The following is a 16,898-nucleotide window of genomic DNA, read 5'->3' as shown; positions in this document are numbered from 1 at the left end:
TTAGCGATGTATACCCTCCAATCGGCCATGCGGTGGCGGTTGCGATGACAGCAGCCGCGGCATCCTCGGCGGCCTTCTTGTCAGCCTCGGCGGCATGGTCGGCGTCGGTCGACATGGTGATGACGAAGGTGGTGCGGACGTGGATGAACAGAAGCGATCAGTCGCGTAGTCGCTACCCAAAAAGCTAATCACCCATTTCCCGTACAGGATCCTGAGAGGCGAGGTTTCGGAGTCCTGCTCTCCCGTCAACCATGTACGCGGTGAACAGGATGGAGTCGCCGGCGGCGGCAGCAGCAGAGGAACGACGTGGGCGTGGAAGCGGGGATGGAGATGCGTTCTGTTTTTTGCCGCGGCTAGGGTTAGCAGTGCCCCACATATATATGTGCGGCCACGCATGGAGAGACGTGGGTTGAACCCATGTCCAGGTCGGTAGCCCATGATCCAATGTCTTAGATCGTGTCTCTACCTGTCAAAGACTCTCCGTTCCTGACCGACAAGAAGAAGCGCATAGGAGTGAGCTCGGCTCGGCTCAATCCCGCAACCCGCGGCGCGGCGCGTCGCGTCGTGACGAGGCATGATGTGGCGAGGCGAGCGGACGAGGAGGAGTGCGCGAGGGCCTCATCTCTTCTCAAGCTCCAATAGCATGAGGGAGAGAATCCCTTATAAACCACTCCAACTCTTCTTCCACTTCCGGGGTGGGACTAAACTTTCCACCACCTTGTCATGCCACCTAGATGGGCCATTAGAGATTAAATCTGAAATTGTCATATGGGCTCTAGGCCCATCTCATATTTCAACAATCCCCCACCAGATCTCAGGGCCCCACTTTGTCCTTTGTTCCAAACACTGTTTTGATATACCAGCATCTCAGTGGAGACCGATTAAGGTTGAGCTCCACCTAGACCAAGTAGCTACACTCCTTCACAACTCAACAATGGACTATGCCTTGAATTGTCAGTTTGGCGTCAAGAAGTTTCACCACAAGTCTCACTGATACGAGGCTGCCGAAGGCCGACCCCTTGGGTGGAGCATATTAGTCACACTCCTGGCCTGTTCATGAGCTTGCTAGAGATCACCCCAATCTCATAGACTGTGACTAGCAGTCGGGCTCATATAGGTGTGTTCCTCCAAAGATCGCTCTGTCGGATAGCATCTTGCTTATACATATAAGCCTTGGAACACATTATGACAATAATCATCCTTCCATACAGTTTTCAAGAGTATTGCATCTGCAACGGAGTGGGTTAGTAAAGTTACTCTCCTCAGTTCACCGCTGGCTTGTTTTCCCAGGTCCTACTTCACGGGATCTCCGATCACATAGGTTGGGTTACTACCATGGCAACTTATGTGGGTCTCATACCCATCTCCCTTGATGCACTATCTATCACAACACGTGATAGCCCTTTAGTAAAGGGATCTGCCAGATTGTTAGCCGTTTGAATATAATCCAACGCTATCACTCCGGAATTCCTCAATTTTCTGACAGCTTTCAATCTCATTCTTATGTGTTCGTTGGACTTCATGTTGTCCTTTGAACTCTTCACCTTGACAATAATTGTTTGATTGTCGTAGTTCATAAGGATGGCCAGAACCGGCTTCTCAACCACTAGCAAGTCCATCAACAGATCTTGAAGCCATTCTGCTTCGCCACCCGATGTGTCTAATGCTGTTAATTCTGCTTCCATTGTCGATCTTGTTAAGATCGTTTTCTTGCAAGACTTCCAGGAAAAAGCAGCACCTCCAAGAGTAAACATATACCCAGTTGTGGCCTTCATCTCATCGGCATCAGAGATCTAATTCGCATCACTATACGCTTCAAGTACCGACGGGTATCCGGTATAGTGAAGTCCATATTTCATAGTACCTTTCAGATAGCGCATAACTCTCTCAAGAGGACGCCAATGTACATCACCCGGTTTGGAAACAATTCGGCTATGTTTGCTAATAGCAAATGCGATGTCAGGCCTCGTTGCGCTCGCTAGATACTGGAGTGAACCAACAATTTGAGAGTATCTCAATTGATCTATATTTGTGCCTTTAGACTTTCGAATCAGCACTCTAGAATCATATGGTGTTTGAGATGGTTTGCAGTCCGAATATCCAAAGCGACTCAACACCTTCTCAACATAATGGGATTCGAAAAACTCCTACACACATTAGGTTTTTGGATTATAAGTAAATAGGCAGTTTTTCGATTAAATTAATCCATGAATAAATCATGAGCATGACATGGACAACATTGATAACACACTGATTATGATCTAACAGAGCATGTACTACGCACATAGTAGAAACATCTACGCATATCGCTAGTACTGCTACAATAGAAAGAAACACGAGAGGGATAACCGATGTATACCCTCCAATCAGCCACGCGGTGGCGGTTGCGGTGACAGCAGCCGCGGCATCCTCGGCGGCCTTCTTGTCGGCCTCGGCCTTCTCAGCAACGGCACGGTCGACGTCGGTCGACATGGTGATGACGAAGGTGGTGCGGACGTAGATGAACAGAAGTGAGCAGTCCTATAGTCGCTACCGAAAAACCTAATCGCCCCTCTCCCGTACAGGATCCGAAGAGGCGGGGTTTGGCAGGCCTGCTCTCCCGTCAACCGTGTACACGGTGAGCGGGATGGAGTCGCCGGCGGCAGCAGCAGCAGAGGAACGACGTGGGCGCGGAAGCGGAGATGGAGATGCGTTCTATTTTTCGTCACGGCTAGGGTTGGCAGTGCCCCACATATATATGTGCGGCCGCGTGTGGAGAGACGTGGGCTGAACCCACGTCCAAGTCGGTAGCCCATGATCAGACGTCTTAGATTGTGGTCCTACCTGTCAAAGACTCTCCATTCCTGACCGACAAAAAGAAGCGCATAGGAGTGAGCTCGGCTCGGCTCAATCCCGCAACCCGCGGCGCGTCGCGTCGCGTCGTGACGAGGCGACGCGTGGCGTGGCGAGGCGAGTGGAGGAGGAGGAGTGCGTGAGGGCCTCATCTCTTCTCAAGCTCCAATAGCATGAGGGAGAGAATCCCTTATAAACCACTCCAACTCTCATTCCACTTTCGGGGTGGGACTAAACTTTCCACCACCTTGTCATGCCACCTACATGGGCCCTTAGAGATTAAATCTTAAATTGTCATATGGGCTCTAGGCCCATCTCATATTTCAACAATCCCCCACCAGATCTGAGGGGCCTACTTTGTCCTTTGTTCCAAAATGTTGTTTTCATATACCAGCATCTCAGTGGAGACCGATTAAGGTTGAGCTCCACCTAGACCAAGTAGCTACACTCCTTCACAACTGAACAATAAACTACGCCTTGAATTGTCAGTTTGGCATCAAGAAGTTTCACCACAAGTCTCACTGATACGAGGCTGCCGAAGGCCGACCCCTCGGGTGGAGCATATTAGTCACACTCCTGGCCTGTTCATGAGCTTGCTAGAGATCACCCCAATCTCATAGACTGTGACCAGTAGTCGGGCTCATATAGGTGTGTTCCTCCAAAGATCGCTCTGTAGGATAGCAACTTGCTTATACATATAAGCCTTGGAACACATTAAGACAATAATCATCGTTCCATACAGTTTCCGGGAGTATTGCATCTCCAACGGAATGGGTTAGTAAAGTTACTCTCCTCAGTTCACCGCTGGCTTGTTTTCCTAGGTCCTACTTCACGGGATCTCCGATCACATAGGTTGGGTTACTACCATGGCAACTCATGTGGGTCTCATACCCATCTCCCTTGATGCACTATCTATCACAACACGTGATAGCCCTTTAGTAAAGGGATCTGCCAGATTCTTAGCCGTTTGATTATAATCCAACGCTATCACTCCGGAGTTCCTCAATTTTCTGACAGCTTTCAATCTCATTCTTATGTGTTTATTGGACTTCATGTTGTCCTTTGAACTCTTCACCTTGACAATAACTGTTTGATTGTCGCAGTTCTTAAGGATGGCCGGAACCGGCTTCTCAACCACTAGCAAGTCCATCAACAGATCTCGAAGCCATTCTGCTTCGCCACCTGATGTGTGTAATGATGTTAATTCTGCTTCCATTGTCGATCTTGTGAAGATCGTTTGCTTGCAAGACTTCCAGGAAACAGCACCACCTCGAAGAGTAAACATATACCCAGTTGTGGCCTTCATCTCATCAGCATCAGAGATCCAATTCGCATCACTATACCCTTCAAGTACCGACGGGTATCCGGTATAGTGAAGTCCATAGTTCATAGTACCTTTCAGATAGCGCATAACTCTCTCAAGAGCACGCCAATGTACATCACCCGGTTTGGAAACAAATCAGCTCAGTTTGCTAATAGCAAATGCGATGTCAGGCCTCATTGCGCTCGCTAGATACTGGAGTGAACCAACAATCTGAGAGTGTCTCAATTGATCTATAGCTGTGCCTTTAGACTTTCGAATCAGCGCACTAGAATCATATGGTGTTTGAGATGGTTTGTAGTCCAAATATCCAAAGCGACTCAACACCTTCTCAACATAATGGGATTCGAAAACCTCCTACACACATTAGGGTTTTGGATTGATAAGTAAATCGACAGTTTTTCGATTAAATTAATCCATGAATAAATCATGAGCATGACATGGACAACATTGATAACACACTGGTTTTGATCTAACAGAGCATGTATTACGCACATAGTAGAAACATCTACGCATATCGCTAGTACTGCTACAACAGAATGAAACATGAGAGGGATAAGCGATGTATACCCTCCAATCGGCCACGCGGTGGCAGTTGCGGTGACGGCAGCCGCGGCCTCCTCGGTGGCCTTCTTGTCGGCCTCGGCCTTCTCAGCGGCGACACGGTCGGCGTCGGTCGACATGGTGATGAGGAAGGTGGTGCGGACTTAGATGAACAGAAGTGAGCAGTCACGTAGTCGCTACCCAAAAACCTAATCGCCCCTCTCCCGTACAGGATCCCGAGAGGTGGCGTTTCGGAGGCCTGCTCTCCCATCAACCGTGTACGCGGTGAACGGGATGGAGTCGCCCGCGGCAGCAGCAGCAGAGGAACGACGTGGGCGCGGAAGCGGAGATGGAGATGCGTTCTGTTTTTTGTCGCGGCTAGGGTTGGCAGTGCCCCACATATATATGTGCGGCCGCGTGTGGAGAGACGTGGGCTGAACCCACGTCCAAGTCGGTAGCCCATGATCCGACGTCTTAGATCATGGCCCTACCTGTCAAAGACTCTCCGTTCCTGACCGGCAAAAAGAAGCACATAGGAGTGAGCTCGGCTCAGCTCAATCCCACAACCCGCGGTGCGTCGCGTCGCCTGTGACGAGGAGAGACGTGGCGAGGCGAGCGGAGGAGGAGAAGTGCTTGAGGGCCTCATCTCTTCTCAAGCTCCAATAGCATGAGGGAGAGCATCCCTTATAAACCACTCCAACTCTCATTCCACTTTCGGGGTGGGACTAAACTTTCCACCACCTTGTCATGCCACCTACATGGGCCCTTAGAGATTAAATATGAAATTGTCATATGGGCTCTTGGCCCATCTCATATTTCAACAATCCCCCACCAGATCTCAGGGGCCTACTTTGTCCTTTGTTCCAAACGCGGTTTTGATATACCAGCATCTCAATGGAGACCGATTAAGGTTGAGCTCCACCTAGACCAAGTAGCTACACTCCTTCACAACTGAACAATGAACTACGCCTTGAATTGTCAGTTTGGCATCAAGAAGTTTCACCACAAGTCTCACTGATACGAGGCTGGCGAAGGCCGACCCCTCGGGTGGAGCATATTAGTCACACTCCTGGCCTGTTCATGAGCTTGCTAGAGATCACGCCAATCTCATAGACTTTGACGAGCAGTCGGGCACATATAGGTGTGTTCCTCCAAAGATCACTCTGTAGGATAGCAACTTGCTTATACATATAAGCCTTGAACACATTAAGACAATAATCATTCTTCCATACAGTTTCCGGGAGTATTGCATCTCCAACGGAATGGGTTAGTAAAGTTACTCTCCTCAGTTCACCGCTGGCTTGTTTTCCCAGGTCCTACTTCACGGGATCTCTGATCATATAGGTTGGGTTACTACCATGGCAACTCATGTGGGTCTCATACCCATCTCCCTTGATGCGCTATCTATCACAACACGTGATAGCCCTTTAGTAAAGGGATCTGCCAGATTCTTAGCCGTTTGAATATAATCCAACGCTATCACTCCGGAGTTCCTCAATTTTCTGACAGCATTCAATCTAATTCTTATGTGCTTGTTGGACTTCATGTTGTCCTTTGAATTCTTCAACTTAACAATAACTGTTTGATTGTCGCAGTTCATAAGGATGGCCGGAACCGGCTTCTCAACCACTGGCAAGTCCATCAACAGATCTCGAAGCCATTCTGCTTCACCACCCGATGTGTCTAATGCTGTTAATTCTGCTTCCATTGTCGGTCTTGTTAAGATCGTTTTCTTGCAAGACTTCGAGGAAACAGCACCACCTCCAAGAGTAAACATATACCCAGTTGTGGCCTTCATCTCATCAGCATCAGAGATCCAATTCGCATCACTATACCCTTCAAGTACCGACGGGTATCCGGTATAGTGAAGTCCATAGTTCATAGTACCTTTCAGATAGCGCATAACTCTCTCAAGAGCACGCCAATGTACATCACCCAGTTTGGAAACAAATCGGCTCAGTTTGCTAATAGCAAATGCGATGTCAGGCCTCGTTGCGCTCGCTAGATACTGGAGTGAACCAACAATCTGAGAGTGTCTCAATTGATCTATAGTTGTGCCTTTAGACATTCGAATCAGCACACTAGAATCATATGGTGCTTGAGATGGTTTGCAGTCCGAATATCCAAAGTGACTCAACACCTTCTCAACATAATGGGATTCGAATGACTCCTACACACATTAGGTTTTTGGATTGATAAGTAAATATGCAGTTTTTCGATTAAATTAATCCATGAATAAATCATGAGCATGACACGGAAAACATTGATAACACACTGGTTATGATCTAACAGAGCATGTATTACGCACATAGTAGAAACATCTATGCATATCGCTAGTACTGCTACAACAGAAAGAAACACGAGAGGAATAAGCGATGTATACCCTCCAATCGGCCACGCGGTGGCGGTGGCGGTAACAGTAGCCGCGGCATCCTCGGTGGCCTTCTTGTCGGCCTCGGCCTTCTCAGTGGTGGCACGGTCGGCGTCGGTCAACATGGTGATGACGAAGGTGGTGCAGATGTAGATGAACAGAAGCCAGCAGTCGCGTAGTCGCTACCCAAAAACCTAATCGCCCCTCTCCCGTACAGGATCCGGAGAGGCGGGGTTTCGGAGGCCTTCTCTCCCGTCAACCGTGTACACGGTGAACGGAATGGAGTCGCCGGCGGCAGCAGCAGCAGAGGAACAACGTGGGCGTGGAAGCGGAGATGGAGATGCGTTCTGTTTTTCGCCGCGACTAGGGTTGGCAGTGCCCCACTTATATATGTGCGGCCGCGCTTGGAGAGACGTGGGCTAAACCCATGTCCAAGTCGGTAGCCCATGATCCGGCATCTCAGATCGTGGCCCTACCTGTCAAAGACTGTCCATTCCTGACCGGCAAAAAGAAGCGCATAGGACTGAGCTTGGCTCGGCTCAATCCCGCAACCCGCGGCGCATCGTGACGAGGCGAGGCGAGGCGTGGCGAGGCGAGCGCAGGAGGAGTGTGCAAGGGTCTCATCTCTTCTCAAGCTCCAATAGCATGAGGGAGAGAATCCCTTATAAACCACTCCAACTCTCCTTCCACATCCGGGGTGGGACTGAACTTTCCACCACCTTGTCCCTTAGAGATTAAATCTGAAATTGTCATATGGGCTCTAGGCCCATCTCATATTTCAACAATCCCCCACCAGATCTCAGGGGGGCACTTTGTCCTTTGTTCCAAACGCCTTTTTGATATACCAACATCTCAGTGGAGACCGATTAAGGTTGAGCTCAACCTAGACCAAGTAGCTACACTACTTCACAACTGAACAATGAACTATGCCTTGAATTGTCAGTTTGGCGTCAAGAAGTTTCACCACAAGTCTCACTGATACGAGGCTGCCGAAGGCCAACCCCTCGGGTGGAGCATATTAGTCACACTCCTGGCCTGTTCATGAGCTTGCTAGAGATCACGCCAATCTCATAGACTTTGACCAGCGTCGGGCACATATAGGTGTGTTCCTCCAAAGATCGCTCTGTTGGATAGCATCTTGCTTATACATATAAGCCTTGGAACACATTAAGACAATAATCATCCTTCCATACAGTTTCCGAGAGTATTGCATCTCCAATAGAGTGGGTTAGTAAAGTTACTCTCCTCAGTTCACTGCTGGCTTGTTTTCCCAGGTCCTACTTCACGGGATCTCCGATCACATAGGTTGGGTTACTACCATGGCAACTCATGTGGGTCTCATACCCATCTCCCTTGATGCGTTATCTATCACAACACGTGATAGCCCTTTAGTAAAGGGATCTGTCAGATTCTTGGCCGTTTGAATATAATCCAATGCTATCACTCCGGAGTTCCTCAATTTTCTGACAGCTTTGAATCTCATTCTTATGTGTTTGTTGGACTTCATGTTGTCCTTTGAACTCTTCACCTTGACAATAACTGTTTGATTGTCACAGTTCATAAGGATGGCCGAAACCGGCTTCTCAACCACTGGCAAGTCCATCAACAGATCTCGAAGCCATTCTGCTTCGCCACCTGATGTGTCTAATGCTGTTAATTCTGCTTCCATTGTCGATCTTGTTAAGATCGTTTGCTTGCAAGACTTCCAGGAAACAGCACCACCTCCAAGAGTAAACATATACCCAGTTGTGGCCTTCATCTCATCAGCATCAGAGATCCAATTAGCATCATTATACCCTTCAAGTACCGACGGGTATCCGGTATAGTGAAGTCCATAGTTCATAGTACCTTTCAGATAGCGCATAACTCTCTCAAGAGCACACCAATGTACATCAGCCGGTTTGGAAACAACTCGGCTCAGTTTGCTAATAGCAAATGCGATGTCAGGCCTCGTTGCGCTTGCTAGATACTGGAGTGAACCAACAATCTGAGAGTGTCTCAATTGATCTATAGTTGTGCCTTTAGACTTTCGAATCAGCACACTAGAATCATATGGTGTTTGAGATGGTTTGCTGTCTGAATATCCAAAGCGACTCAACACTTTCTCAACATTGATAACACACTGGTTACGATCTAACAGAGCATGTACTACGCACATAGTAGAAACATCTACGCATATCGCTAGTACTGCTACAACAGAAAGAAACACGAGAGGGATAAGCGATGTATACCCTCCAATCGGCCACGCGGTGGCGGTTGCGGTGACAGCAGCCGCGGCATCCTCGGCGGCCTTCTTGTCGGCCTCGGCCTTCTCAGCGGCGGCACGGTCGGCGTCGGTCGACATGGTGATGACGAAGGTGGTGCGGACGTAGATGAATAGAAGTGAGCAGTCGCGTAGTCGCTACCCAAAAACCTAATCGCCCATCTCCCGTACAGGATCCGGAGAGGCGGGGTTTCGGAGGCCTGCTCTCCCGTCAACCGTGTACGCGGTGAACGGGATGGAGTCGCCGGCGGCAGCAGCAGCAGAGGAACGACGTGGGCACGGAAGCGGAGATGGAGATGCGTTCTGTTTTTTCGCGGCTAGGGTTGGTAGTACCCCACATATATATGTGCGGCCGCGTGTGGAGAGACGTGGGCTGAAGCCACGTCCAAGTCGGTAGCCCATGATCCAACGTCTCAGATCGTGGCCCTACCTGTCAAAGACTCTCCGTTCCTGACCGGCAAAAAGAAGCGCATAGGAGTGAGCTCGGCACATCGGTCTCGGGGCATTACAACACTCCACCACTACGAGAGGATCTCGTCCCGAGATCTAGAAGGGCACCGGAGGGGAAAAAGGAAGAGGAAGATAAGAGGTAAAACTAAGTTGCTTCTTTGAGAAACAAGTGAAACCAAAGAACCTTGCGAGGTTTAACAACTTGAAAGAAAGAATACAACGGAGATGAACGATGTTGAAAACACTCCGTTAGAAAAGAGGAACAAGGAAGAACAAATTCCTATAGAACTCCGGTTGAAAAGAGATGCAAGACTTGATAGGATGAAAAGGACTTGAGCAGAGGGCACAACACTCTGGTTAAATGGATTAGCATGAAAATAAACACGATCCTCAACATTCGAGATGATGAGAGGAGAGAGAAACAACACAATGCCTCCGGGAGAAAGAATAGAGTATCGATCATAGGAGTAAGACTGGAGAAGAAAATGCCAACTTCTGCCACAAGTAAGCTTGGAAAGCACCCTTCCAATAAAGAAATAATGAAGTTGTTGGAAAACCAACAACGAAAAGGATAAGCTTGAAGTGGGCTTCTGGAAAACATCCCAAAATTATGAGGTGAAAATCTGCCACTAACGAAACAATTGATTGGATTGATATCACTAAGGAGACGAGAAACTTATTCACCGGGAGGATAAAAGAACTTGGGTCATTTATAAGCACCATAATAGCAACAATCCTTAGGGAAGGCTTTAGGTGAGACATGACACAAGATAACTCCAACGAAGAGGTTGATGGATTTAAGATATCTCATTCTTAACAACATGTGAATCATGGAACATGAACTCAAATTATCAAGAATGACATAATACCACCTCCAATGATACGGTAGAAAGAATTGCACTCCAGATTGCAAGATGAAGAATGCTTGAGCTCCTCTGAAAATAATCTTGATGAACACTTCGAGAAGGAACTAAATCCTTTATGAACCATCATGTAGCGCCTCCATAAAGAACTCTGGTAAACAAAAGGATGACAAAAGAAAGAGAAGTTGAGAATATAAGGTGAAGCCTTGGAATGATTAAATGGAGCTTTATGACGAGATAAATGAGAGATCTTGAAACTCCGGGAAAAGAAAAGATGAAACAATTTAAATCAAGAAGTTGATGAGCCTCCGGAATAAGGAATTAATCGCTTGGATGAAACAAGAATAAGAATTATGTTATGCGTATCCTTCACCAAATAAATTGATGACGAGCAAACGGATTTGGCGTACTACTTATTCCCGTTGAAAAGGATTAAGAGGGATATAGTGCAAACTTGAGAAAAGACTTCAACGAACCATCGGAAGGATTGGAAAGAACGAATGAATTGATATGATAATGAAGGAAGAGAAATATTGAATGGATCACCGTAAGAATCAAAATGAACAAGGAAAAGATAAAGAAACATCGGGAGGAATTAGAAAATGAACGAAGATAATTGAGAGAATTGATACAAGAGAACAAAGAGATCACGAGCTGATTAGTGTATATTTGAAAGATGCACCGGTATAATTTGGAGAACGAGAGCTGAAAGCTAAGAATGAATAATTCTGAGATGATGGGCTCTGGAGAATCAAACTAAAAAGACTCCTGACTTGCTCCGGATGGTTGAAAAGAATTCTCACAATCGAAAACAATTATGAGATGATGGCAACAAGCTAGAACCACGAATCTTTGAGAGAAACGGATAAGATTTGGAGGAAAACTCTTCTTCGGTCTTCAAAATCCGAGAATGATGACGAGAAACACCACCATGAATTGTTGAGGCACTCTGGAATGCAAATTAGAAAGGTTGAACCAACGATGAAAGAATTTGAAAGAACTTTGATTAAGACATTTGACTGGTGACAATTCATTCTTACGTCAAACTTGGAAATGAATTTGAGAATAACTCCGGGAAAATTAGAAGAGTCAGGTAAGATCCTGGAAAAAGACCTGTGGGTTAGGGCCCACTCAAAAGAAAACATCGTTGAAATGATTGCTTCGGAAGGGATAATGCACCGGTTGAATTAAATGGCTTGAATGAGATAACAACCTCAAAAGAACTTGAGCGAATTGAGAATGGAAAAAAACTTGAATCTTCTGAGATATCTTCAGCACTCAGGAACAAATGAATAGCGAGAGGTGAATGATTAAGAGGTGCACTGGCATGGGAAAACATTTGAAACGAGGAAAGGGATATGAATAACACCAAAAGTTTGAATTGAATCCACCAGAGAAGACAAAAGAAACGAAGAATGATGAACTTGAAGCTCCGTTAGTATCTTCATGAGAATCACCGGATAAGAACATTGACGGAAAAGAATGGAGAGACTTCATATGAATAAAAAGGATACTTGATTAAGAAATCCGAGTCCTCGAAGAAAAAGGTTGGGAGGGTGGGAAAACAAAGGCAACTTGGAGATGGATGAAACAAACACCGTTGCAAAGAACTGATAATTGATCTAGCTGATGTTGAAATGATCGAATCCACTTGAAGAGAAACACGCCGGTTGAAAAGGATTGACATGACAATCTCGATTATCATGAAGGATTAGTATTCCCATAGAAATATGAGAACACCGCTTAGGAAAGGTATGGATTCCACATTTGGCTTTGAAGCAACTCGAATACCACAACTGAAAAAAAAACCAAGGATTGGCTTGCAGAATACGCCGGAACAAACATATGATAGAGATTTCGTCCGAAGTTTTCGTGGTGGGGCCCACACGGGCTCGATCGTAAATCACCATCATGTACAAGGCAGTGCACATGACATACGAAGCGTTCCCGAGTCAGCATAGCCAAGGACTCTTTAAGACACAACGAGACCACTATAAAACCAACCGTGGATAGGCGGACCACTAGACGTCGAACCCCAATTTCATATCATGCATCTGTCGGAAAGATATCCTAAGGGCTACTTGAATTCCCACTTATAAACTTCTGAAACTTTCCGGTTATGCAATCAGGTGTTGGGGATACAGGGGAAGCATAATATCTCACCCAAAACTAACAAATCCTACATCCAGCTGTATCCATCCTTCAACACATAACCAAGAAACCTTCGGAAATCATTTACCTCAACCTTCGAAAAGCATCCGTTATACGAGTTATGGCAATACTCCCAAACTCCCGCCCCAGTACTGGGTGGCGTCGAGGTTATCTCACCAACAACTACATAAAAGAGATATTCGATGTCGGCGAAACTCAGGTATTCCAGAACTGCAACGATAAAGTTGTGACGACAACACCTCAGAGCTCAACTCCCCGGGACACTGCCACAACCCCTAAATGTCAGGAGGCACCAAGAACAATGTTCTTTTCACAAAACCATCGGAACGATTCCAATATACCCGCGTGATCCAAAAAAATTTAGTGAAATTTGAGAAGAGAAGAGTCAAAACTCTACGTCAGGATGCCTCACCAGAGCGACGAAGGGACTAAGGAGTAAAAAGAATCCTACTCTCCGATATTTATAATCCTAAAAGACTCAAAACATTTTTCTAGACTCAACAACGCCAGCGATTCGATTAAGCAGTGGGGCTCCTAAGTTGGGGAAGGCTCTGATTACCAACTTGTGACACCCACGATGCGGCTATATCTCCCACGTGTCGGAGCACGACTTAGAGGCATAACCGCATTGTAGGCAATGTCGCAAGAGGGGTAATCTTTACACATCCCATATACTGAGTAAGAAAGAGGTACAGAGTTGGCTTACAATCGCCACTTCACACAATACACGAATAAAACATTACATCATCCAGATACAATCAAGGTCCGTCTACGAAACCAAAATAAAAGAAGACCAACCCTAATGATAGATCTCCGATCGCCCCGAGTGGGCTCCACTACTGATCAACAAGAAACGAAACAACTCAACGCACACAATCTTCATCGAGCTCCTCCTTGAGCTTGGTTGCGTCACCTGCACGGTATCATCGGCACCTGCAAACTGGTTTTGGAAGTAAACTGTGAGTCACGGGGACTCAGCAATCTCACACCCTCGCGATCAAGACTATTTAAGCTTATGGGTAGGTAAAAGGTATGTGAGGTGGAGCTACAGCAACCACTAAGCATATATGGTGGCTAACTTACGCAAATGAGAGCGAGAAGAGAAGGCAGAGCACATTCGAGAATCTATGATCAAGAAGTGATCCTAGACTACTTACGTTCAAGCATAACTCCAACATCGTGTTCACTCCCCGGACTCCTCCGGAAAGAGACCATCACGGCTACACACGCGGTTGATGCATTTTTAATTAAGTTAAGTGTCAAGTTTTCTACAACCGGACATTAACAAATTCCCATCTGCCCATAACCGTGGGCACGGCTTTCAAAAGTTCAAATCCCTGCAGGGGTGTCCCAACTTAGCCCATCACAAGCTCTCATGGTTAATGAAGGATATTTCTTCTCCCAGGAAGACCCGGTCGGGCTCGGAATCCCGGTTACAAGACATTTCGACAATGGTACAACAAGACTAGCGAAGCCACCCGGATGTGCCGACAAATCCCGATAGGAGTTGCACATATCTCGTTCTCAGGGCACACCGGATTGTCCAAACTTCCGGTAGGCCAACCCAGAGTTGCCCCTGGTGGCCACCGGCGGCTGACAAGTTGGACCAACACTCAGAGGAGCACTGGCCCGGGGGTTTAAAATAAAGATGACCCTCGGGCTCCGGAAATCCGAGGGAAAAAGGCTTAGGTGGAAAATGGTAAAACCAAGGTTGGGCCTTGCTGGAGGAGTTTTATTCAAGGAGAATTGTCAAGGGGTTCCCATTATAACCCAACCGCGTAAGGAACGCAAAATCAAGGAACATAACACCGGTATGACGGAAACTAGGGCGACAAGAGTGGAACAAAACACCAGGCATAAGGCCGAGCCTTCCACCCTTTACCAAGTATATAGATGCATTAAGTAAATAAGATATATTGTGGTAACCCAACAATAATCATGTTCCAACAAGGAACAAACTCCAAGCTTCACCTACGACTAGCATGCTATAAGAGGGGCTGAGCAAAGCGGTAACATAGCCAAACAACGGTTTGCTAGGACAAGGCGGGTTAGAGGTTTGACATGGCAATATGGGAGGCATGATAAAGCATGTGGTAGGTATCGCGACATAGGCATAGCAAAAGAGCGAGCAACTAGCAAGCAAAGATAGAAGTGATTTCGAGGGTATGGTCATCTTGCCTGCAAGGTTCTCCGAGAAGACGAAAGCTTGATCCTCGTAAACATACTCAACGGGTCCTCGATCACATACTCGTCTCCCGGCTCTACCCAAGGCAGGAACACAAGCAAAGGAAACCACAATCAACCACGGTGCAATGCACAAGCAACATGATGCAAAACATGTCATGATATGCGGGATGTGATATGCAATGCATATGCATACTCCGGAAGGGAAAGATTGAGCCAAGCCTCAACTTGGCAAACCAAGAGTGCCACTCGAAAGATGAGTTGATTTTGGTCGAAATCGATATAAAGATCACCGGAATCGGATGCACGGTTTGCAAATGGCAAGCAAAACAAGAATGGCACAATGCTGTGATTAACAGCACGATGCCATCTAGAATGCAACAAGAAACTAAGCTACTGCACTCCAACATAGCAACAAGGCACATGACAGTGATCCACTCAAGATGCTTGACAAAAGATGAACACTAAGCTACGGCTAATTCACACAATAGCAGGTTCAAACAAGCATGGCAAAAGTGCAAAAGAAAGCAGGATCTCAGACTTAGTGAAAATACTAACATGACAGGAATTAACATCAGGAAGCAATGTTTAGAGCAAGATAACAACATGTTACAAGAACATATCATGGCAAAGCAAGGCATGGCATGAAACTACTCAAAGCATACAACAAAAGTCCCTTACTGACCATAAGTCAAAAAGGATCAGAAGATATGATGGCACCCATGTGAAGATAGCAAGTTTCGTTAACAGATTCAGATTTAACAGAAAAACTGGACATGGCAAAAACAGAGTTACGTAGGCATGTTTGCGAGCTCGATGCATTCAACACAAGACATTGCATGAGAAACTAAGCATATTACCAGCAAGAAGACATGATCAAGAAGCACCATGGCAAGAACAATCTCATAGCATGCATGGATCAACTACAACAACCTTGGCAAAATTGATTAACACGTAAACAATCTGCCAGGAACATTTCATAGCAAAAGTAGAGCAAGATTGAGTCATGCTAGGATACTCCATAATTGCAAACAAAGACATGGATGGATAGAGCATAACAATATCTCAAAATCATCCTTACTGAACATGCTCAAAAGAGGCATGGATCACTCTGTAGCAACAATAATACATGGCATAAAAATATCATCAGGGAAATGACTTAGAAGAATTCTAAGTCCCTGAAATCAGCAACATCACGAAAGCTACTTTGCATGCTTGTGCTAGTCACCCCATTGATCACAAAAATACATGGCATACACCCCTGTAAAGATGCCATGGCATAGCCCAAAACACATGTAGGGCTCAAGTTCATAGGAGGCACACATTAAACATGGCAAAAATGACAAATGCTCAAGATCTATTAAGAATCAGCACCTAACATTACTTTGCACTCTTGCAACAGCATTTAGGGCATCAGGATGAACTCAAAAGAACATGTTGCAATGGAATTAAATGAAGAGGACATCGAGACGAACAATTTGATATATCATGCACGCGAAATGGAGCTACGATGATGAAGTTATGACATGATGAAGGTAGCCACAAAATATTGGAAACTTCGGGGGCTTAGAGAAATTTCGGGGGTCAACCTTCTGGATCTGGATCTGAGCGCGGATTTCGAGGATGACCAGAGTAGGGCTGCGCGGTTGTCGGAGAAGAAGAGGGAGGTCATCGGATCCGGTCGCTCCTCGGCCGGATCTGGCCGGAGGAGGGGAGCTTCCCCTCCGGCGAGCTCCTGTAGGGCAGCGCGGCGCGAGGCTTGGAGCGTGCGGGTCCGGGGAAGGCGGCGCCGGAACCGGCCAGGATGAGGCCGCGAAGGTCCGGCGGATCCCGCGGTGGAGGTGACCGCCGACGAGCTGCCATGGCGGGGCGGCGAGCTCGTGGGAAGACGACGCGGGC

General features: G+C 46.7%; 2 pseudogenes; one reads left to right on the top strand and one right to left on the bottom strand.

Annotated features, from left to right (window-relative positions):
- The window catches only part of LOC119355915, a 70,391-nt pseudogene that overhangs the window by 44,452 nt on the left and 9,041 nt on the right, over window positions 1-16,898 (bottom strand).
- The window catches only part of LOC119295507, a 20,955-nt pseudogene continuing 4,308 nt past the window's right edge, over window positions 252-16,898 (top strand).

This window comes from Triticum dicoccoides, chromosome 1A (assembly GCF_002162155.2).
Source record: "Triticum dicoccoides isolate Atlit2015 ecotype Zavitan chromosome 1A, WEW_v2.0, whole genome shotgun sequence".
In the NCBI taxonomy this organism is placed as follows: domain Eukaryota; kingdom Viridiplantae; phylum Streptophyta; class Magnoliopsida; order Poales; family Poaceae; genus Triticum; species Triticum dicoccoides.
This window is presented reverse-complemented; position numbering and strand designations above follow the sequence as displayed.